Here is an 8,283-nt window from a genome sequence, read left to right as displayed (position 1 = left end):
CAAGCCAAATAACACCACCCCAACCGTGAAGCACGGGGGTGGCAGCATCATGTTGTGTGGGTGCTTTGCTGCAGGAGGGACTGATGCACTTCACAGAATAGATGGCATCATGACGCAGGAAAATGATGTGGATATATTGAAGCAACATCTCTAGACATCAGTCAGGAAGTTAAAGCTTGGTCGCAAATAGGTATTCCAAATTGACAATGACCCCAAGCATACTTCCAAAGTTGTGGCAAAATGGCTTAAGGACAACAAAGTCAAGGTATTGGAGTGGTCATCACAAAGCCCTGACCTCAAACCCATAGATAATTTGTGGGCAGAACTGAAGAAGGGTGTGCGAGCAAGGAGGCCTACAAAACAGACTCAGATACACCAAATCTGTCAGGAGGAATTGGCCAGAGTTCACCCAACTTACTGTGGGAAGCTTGTGGAAGGCTACCCAAAACTTTTGACCCAAGTTAAACCATTTAAAGGCAATGTTACCAAATACTAATTGAGTGTTTGTAAACTTCTGACCCACTGGGAATGTGATGAAAGAAACAAAAGCTGAAATAAATTATTATCTTTACTATTATTATTATTATTATTCTGACATTTCACATTCTCAAAATAGAGTGGTGTCCTAACTGACCTAAAACAGGGAATTTTTACTTGGATTAAATGTCAGGAATTGTGAAAAACTGAGTTTAAATGTATAAGGCTTAGGTTTATGTAAACTTCCGACTTCAACTGTACCTGTATACCATGTAAAGGGAAAGTAGGATACCTAGTCAGTTGTAAAACTGAACGCATTCAGCTGAAATGTGTCTTCTGCTTTACACCCAACCCCTCTGAATCAAAAATATGCAAGATGCTGCCATAATCAATTTCCACATCTTCGGCGCTGAGGGAACAGCAGGTTAACTGACTTGTTCAAGGGCAGAACGACATATTTTTACTTTGCCAGCTCAAGGATTCGACCCAGCAACCTTTATGGTTACTGGCCTAACGCTCTTACCACTAGGCTACCTGTACAACATCATAGGATGTAATGTACACCTATATACCCCCCCTCCCTTCTCTGTATAAGGATTATGTTCAAAGCCACCCCAACATGGTGGTGACGAAGGACATGGTATCAACAGAGAAGAGATGGCCTAAGGAGGTCCTGTGATCAAGCGTAGACAGTATTCTTACATGTCACTCTTGTCCACATGTCACGACTAATAATTACAGTTATTTGCTGGCTATTCAATCCATAGAGCTGAAGATCATTATTGTAGCACGATTGACGTTTAAAGGCAATATTCCCACGTTATACAGAGACTGCATTCATTCAGAACTATAACACTGAACTTCGGCAATATGGATTGAATTGAGCCCTAAGTATAAACCTGACAACATATTATTAAGTCCAGGCAGTTGCTATATTTGACCTAAAACATTTGCTTCACATAATAATGTATAGATTATGTCAATTACACACTGTCTAGTTATCCCATTATCACCACGAGAGAATTAGCAATATGTGAGATGATGTTTTCGAGAGGACGGAAAAGTGAGGTTTATGACACCTCTTGCCTTTAATGGCAAAGTGCAATAGTTTTACTGCGAGGGCAAAGCTAGGTGAGCACAGGAAGATTGTCTTGAAACGATCAGCTCAGGGAAGGAAACAAGCTTGGGCATTTCAAGGTCTGCTCCTCAGGGTCTAATTTTGCTTTTCAATTGCATGATCTGACCAAGCTCTCTGTTGCTAAGTGTGTTGGTAGGTTTCGCCAATGGTAATAAAATATATAAGGTCACTTAATATTACAGCCAATGCAGGTGCGTTCTCTGCAAGTAGGCAGTTATTAATACGAACTCATAAACCAAGTCCATAACATTGGGCACTACTACTAAGCCTTATGGGGCAAGACTTTGAATTTGTAAAACCGCAAAATTTATCAAGTAACTTAGCTTAAAAGGGATAATATAACTTAACTTTTCATTACACATACAGTGTATTGTATAATTGCTAGGAAAGGTGTGAAATTTGAGATATAAGTAAATGAATAAATAAATAAAGAGTGTTTGCTTTGGGTGTGGTGTTGTGGTGGTTATGGTCATGGTCATGGCATTGATTTGTAATGGGACAAGAACAGCTTTATGTCCTGCATTATACCGACAGGATGAGATGACCTTTCAGACATCTTGCTGTGAATTCCCTATGTCAGGGATCAAGGGCAATAGTTAACTTTTATTTATGTTCTAAATATATAGATACCCTAATAACTTAAACAACTCACAGTTGGCATTACTGTGAGCCTCTTTTAAAGTACTATGCCAAATGTCAACCAGCGCCTAAATAAACATGTTCTATTCATACTCAGTATAGGCACATGCTGAAATAAACAAAATAAAAATTTACTCATAAGAACATATTTCTTTAAATATTTTTATCAGATGCATTTCACATCCTACCTCTGAATTATATACTGTACCACTGTGACAAAAAATGTAAAGAAAGTTTTTTTCAAAGGCTGTGATAAAATGTACATTAATATCCATTATCTTTTCAGGTCCATCTAATGGATAATTTATTGGATACCGGAATAACATGGCTCTTGGAGAAAAGCTTCAGCCATAAAGTTGCTACAGTACATTACCAAACATTTACATTGCATTCATCTTAAGATAGCTAGGTGAGACAGCTACATATCACAGTTGTATTAAAGACAGATTCAGTAAGTCCCAAATCAAATATAAAATGTAAGTTTCTTGTTTAACATATTTCAAAATGAAAGCTTAAATTGTCCATTTGGCTCACTTCAAAGCGATACAAAATACAGTTTTACGAGTTCTTAAAAGTACAGCAGCTTGGTTTACAAATTGCAGGTCAGATTTCTCAAGGTAATTATGATGTGTAGGCCTATTGACCATTTTGTCACGCGCGTTCTGTTGCTCTGATGTTGCTAGCTTGATTTTCTGAGTAAAACTGGAAACTGAATTGTGGCCGATTTTTATTCAGCAAGGCAGGCATTCCTCACCCATGAGTGCTAGTATCACACTACTGTGGACAGTGCCAATGATAATCACAATGTAATGAATACTCAGGGAGAAAAAGGTGTAGATTCACGCGCAGAGCACAGCAGTGGTCACAGGCAGGCAATGATCATACACAGGTAGACAAACAGGCAGGTGAATCAAAACTAAGACTGAAGGCTTTAACTGGTTCTCACAAACGAGCTAGGAAAAGGCTTAGAAGAGTCAAAATGAACAACACCTCACAAAGGCACAAACAGAACGAACTGAACTAAATAAGGAGCTGTTGAGACCAGGTGAGTAACTAACACAGGTGAAATCAATTAATAAAAATGAAAGACAGGGCTACGTTCAAGAACACAAAGAAAGTGCTACGCTTAAGAAACAACGAAACAGAACACAAGGTTGACTAAAAAACAAATTACAGAACCTTACACAGAAAAGTCTGAGTTAGTTGTCTTCCGCTAAATTAAACTATAGGACATTAGTTACACAGGAAGCTAGAGATCTAATTTAGCTGGCTAGCAAACAGCTGTCGATATATTATTCAACCATTGCTAAATGTGCAAACCGGTGGTGTAGCCTACTATAGTAAAACATTTTTTTTTATAGTACTTGCAAACATTTCACGTCTTACGTTCATAGTTGTCTTGTACATTTAAAACAAAAATATCCAGCAGCCTACATGTTTGTTGTAACTAGAAGAGGCCTACTGGTTGATCTGGATCAAAGGGTGGCTGTCAAGCAGCCCAGCAGCTGCTTGACAACTCTCAGGTAGCCTAGACTCTAGAGCATGTTATGACGTCTTACCTGGGTTTCTTTTGTTGGCCTGACAAAACAAAATATAACATTGAAACAAAATCACTAAACTGACACTTACTGAGTCTGGCTTTAAGTACATTTTCTTAAATAAAGAAGTTATCAGCAAAGGCAGTGCTAGTACAGTAAAAAAAAATGACAAGTGCACATTTATTTTCTTTCTTTCTTTCTATTTTTTTTAATGGGGGGGGGGGTAAAAAAAGAAAAAGAACATTGACCATTATGGTTACTGTAACCATAGAAATCACAGTGAAATTAATTACAGTAATTGAGACAGTATTCAATACTACCATACCCCTCAGACTTGACAGGAAAATAACAGCCAAGTTACGTTCCACACTAAATTTAATGGGACAAATTCAAGTCTTATGATTTACGCTTCATAAGAACCTTTCCAACACCACAGAAGAACTTACAAATATTAACCACTGAGCCAAAATAGCAATCACAGGTCATTTTCAATAATAAACGTTGGTATTTAAAAATATATACACATTCATGCATTTATTGCCCTTTTTCTTTCTCAGGTGCCCTGACCTGTGTGGTTTACAGTCAACATAAAAGTGCTTCTTATTGCCAAATTGGTTTGAGGATGGCGAGATGTAACTAAGAAGGTAAATAAAGCTTAGGTAGTCTATCGAGTTGTTATTTCTTAATGTCAAACATTAGCAGTCTTTCTGATATATTAATTAATCTTTGAAATTATACAAAAAACATTAACCACTGTATTTTCATTTACATTTTGTTGACTGATTTATTGAAATGAACAATTTACATCTTACTACAATTTATTCACACACACAATACTACATTTATTAGTCAAAAGCAACTGTAATAAACACAGACCTTATTACTTCTAGTAATGAATGACACTCAAATGTATAATTGAAAATAACCATCATAGGTCTAGACAAACTTGCAGTGTTATATTCACTGGATATACACCATGAAGAACATATCATATTTTTTCTCTTTCAGGATTTTAAGTGAAAGTGTGGTTATGGGAACCAGTTAATAAACATTACAGTATGAGGAGTGCCACTGTAAAGGAAGTGTTAGTTAGACCCACCCTTAGTGGAGCCCCCCTCTTCACTGCCCACCCAACCAAACGTCTTTGGTGCAACTCCTCAACACAAATACAGAAAAGACAACTTGTTTTGGCAGTCGCTTAGTCTTCAGGCAGAGACACACACGTTGCTCTTTAGGATTTATTACCGAGCACAACTTGGAACAGGCACTCAAATATCAGAGTAGCCACAGTGTTGCTTGAAAGGAGCACAGCTGAGAGCACTGAGGACTGTGAGCAGGTAGGTCGTTCTTCCCTCCTCTCTGGCAGAATGGGGGGGTCGGACGAGATGGACCAGCATGGAGGGAAATACAAACTGGCCTTGTACCTTTTTTAATTGTGCCAGTATTGTTATTCTGTTATGTGACTTGAGGAAAGAACAACATTCCATAATGTACATAAAGTGGTAGTAATAGTGTTTTAGTTGATCTGGGAAACATAGTGATAATGCTATTCTGCATATGAGTATGTAAGCAGATGTTGTATGACCACAGGGATTTTCAGTTGATATCAGAAGATTAGGGTGTAAAATAACTTCAGCAGGGCTGAATACCTTTAAAAGGTACATAAAAGATTTAAGGGTAGAGGGTATTAAATGTCGCAACTGTTTGCTTTCTGGTCTTTAAGTTTTTAATGCCCTCTTATTTCAGTTACTCAAGTTACTGAATACCTCATTAAGTTAGTTACGGACATTCACTTGCTTATGTGTCTGACATACTGTACTGTACATTAGACTGGGATTCCATATGAAGATGTACAGCTGACTTGGTGGTAATGCATAAAATCTTTTTAGTTGGGCATGTGTGTTCTACAGTTTGAATTTCACTGTTGTGGAATTTGTAGAGCTGGATCATAGACGTGAGGTCATAGCCGTGAGGTCATAGTTGTGAGGTTTGAGGGTGACGGCTAACTATAGATGGAGGTGTCAAATAAAAATGCAGCCCAAACATATATGATATGCCGTAGTGGGCTGGTTTTATAGACAAACCGCAAAAAGCTATTCTGTATCCAATACAATTTAGACTATACATATATACATATATCTATATATATACATATGAATGTGTGCCATTCAGAGGATGAATGGGCAAGATACAATTATGAAGTGCCTTTGAACAGAGTATTATAGTAGGTGCACTGGTTTGTGTCAAGAACTGCAACACTTCTGGGTTTTTCACACTTCCTGTGTGTATCAAGAATGGTCCACCACCCAAAGGACATCCAGCCAACTTGAAACAAATGTGGGAAGTATTGGAGTCAAAATGGGCCTGCATCCCAGCGGAATGCTTTCGAGACCTTGTAGAGTCTATGCCCCGACGAATTGACACTGTTCTGAGGGCAAAAGGGGTGGGGGAGGTGACTACCTAATGAAGCTGGTCGATAGAATGCCTAGAGTGTGCAAAGCTGTCATCAAGGCAAAAGGGTGGCTATTTTGAAGAATCTCAAATATAAAATATATTTTGGTTTGTTTAACACATGCTCCTTTTTAACACACTTAAATATTTTGGCTTGCCCATTCACCCTCTGAATGGCACACATGCGCAATACATATCTCAATCGTCTCAGGGCTTTTTACCCGTTTCCTCCCCTTCATCTACACTAATTGAAGTGGATTTAAGTGACATCGAAAAGGCATTATAGCTTTCACCTGGATTCACCTGGGCAGTCTATGTCACTCAGTGTGTACTGCATGTGTGTGAGAGTGCAAACATTTTTCTATTTCGGACTAACGATAAGAAGATACTTGTATCTAAATGAACTATTGTTGTGTCATTTTACAGAAGCAGACACAAAATAGAAGATTGCATTTGGAAACAATGCAGTAGAACAAAAGGAACATAACATTAACAAAATGCCCTGTGTTTTTATAATGGCGAAACATACCTCGAGTCTCTATTGTGGTATTTATGCATGAATTTGGCAGCTCTCTTAATTGAAAATAATTCAGAAAACCATTTGGAAATTCAAGTACTACCCTTCAAATACAGCACCCGTCTGTCACCAAAACCCCTTGTCATCAAGGAACTGTTTTTTGTGAGTTATACAGCAGTGGTTAGTGTAGGTGTGAAAAATCGCCGGGAGGGACACTTGAGATCCTCTCAGATGCCATTTCAAGTGTGAGGTCAGCAGCGCAGTCAATGGTGAAAGACAGAGTTACTCAGACTTGTCTAGCACCATTTTAGCAATAAGTACGCGGGTCATTCCATGAAATGGGTGTATTTTAACTAGGCCTTTACAATGATGGTGAAACTTGGAGACATTTTTGGATGAAGCTTTCTGCCCATATCAGATATGTCTATGTCCTTGGAAATGTTCGTGTTACTTACAACCTCATGCTAATCACATTATCCTTTGAGCTTAACTGTCCCGTGGGGAGGACACCAATCCTTAAGTATTCTTCATTTTCACCCAAAATGACAAATTATATGTTTAAGTTAATTTCTTAAAAATGTCCAAAAGGTACGCATTTTGTGGAATGAGCCACATGTGTTCGTTTGCTGTTCAGCCCTTGATGAGATCATTCTCACGGCTCACTGTAGGTTCAGCACACTGTCAAGCTGGTTGATTCATAGTGTAGCTTTATCCTGCCCCTAAATTAATGGCCTTGCTGCTGTAGTGTTACATAGCAAGAACGCACAGGTCTTTGTCAATCTTCCCTCAGAGGTGAAATTGACACGTTTACCTGCACACTATTACAACACTTCATGGTGTTAGGACAGTGTGTGAATGTTTGCTACCAAGTGGATAAAGTTAAACATCACATTTACCAGTTAACAGGACATGGTAAATGGAGTCTTGAAGATCATGAGGTTGAGTGCACTCCATCAAACCTGGACACTTTATTTAGAGTGTTGTTAATTAATTCAGTTTCATGACTGCACATTGGAAGTCAGGGCAGGGCTGCATCTGTTTTGTCTATCACTCTGTAATACAACACCTTTATGAGTTCATGTGAAACACTATGTGGAAACACCATTTTAAATATTTGCAAGAGGAAGGAGCTACAAGACAAAATTGCATCACTGATCCAGTATCAACACTATTCTAAATAATTTAGTTATCAAGTAGTCTAAGTAAGCACTTGTGTGACAATTATATAACAAAGTACAAAACTAGTAACAAACATACGCCACAACAAGAGCAATACTGCATGTAAACACATACATACAAATAGACATACATTATCAAAAAAGAGGACTCTTCTTTCCATCAACAACAGCAAGACATTTCAAGACAGCCTGGCACCAGTGTGGTAAATTACTTATGCTGCCAGTCGTGGAATCTTACCCCACATACTGGTTATAAAGCATGCCTCCTATTTCTCACTGCGACATAAGTGTTACCTTTTATACAGCCACGTATCAGAGAAACAAGTGATTTTCTGTGTGATAGCA

The 8,283-nt window shown here is 38.2% G+C and overlaps 1 protein-coding gene across 8 annotated transcripts in view; it reads left to right on the top strand.

Annotated features, from left to right (window-relative positions):
- The first annotated feature begins 4,895 nt into the window (after positions 1 to 4,895).
- The window catches only part of LOC139371387 (immunoglobulin like and fibronectin type III domain containing 1, tandem duplicate 1), a 30,415-nt gene continuing 27,027 nt past the window's right edge, over positions 4,896 to 8,283 (top strand). For 7 of the 8 annotated variants that reach the window (XM_071111767.1, XM_071111762.1, XM_071111766.1 and 4 more), the window contains exon 1: positions 4,902 to 5,129. The gene's annotated coding sequence lies outside the window, so the exon portion shown is untranslated. Of the gene's footprint in view, positions 5,130 to 8,283 lie in introns of all 8 variants that reach the window. The other variant, XM_071111761.1, reaches the window with a different exon arrangement.

This window comes from Oncorhynchus clarkii, chromosome 17, assembly GCF_045791955.1.
Source record: "Oncorhynchus clarkii lewisi isolate Uvic-CL-2024 chromosome 17, UVic_Ocla_1.0, whole genome shotgun sequence".
In the NCBI taxonomy this organism is placed as follows: Eukaryota; Metazoa; Chordata; class Actinopteri; order Salmoniformes; family Salmonidae; genus Oncorhynchus; species Oncorhynchus clarkii.
The sequence above is the reverse complement of the archived record's forward strand: the minus strand, read 5'-3'. Positions and strand labels throughout refer to the sequence as shown.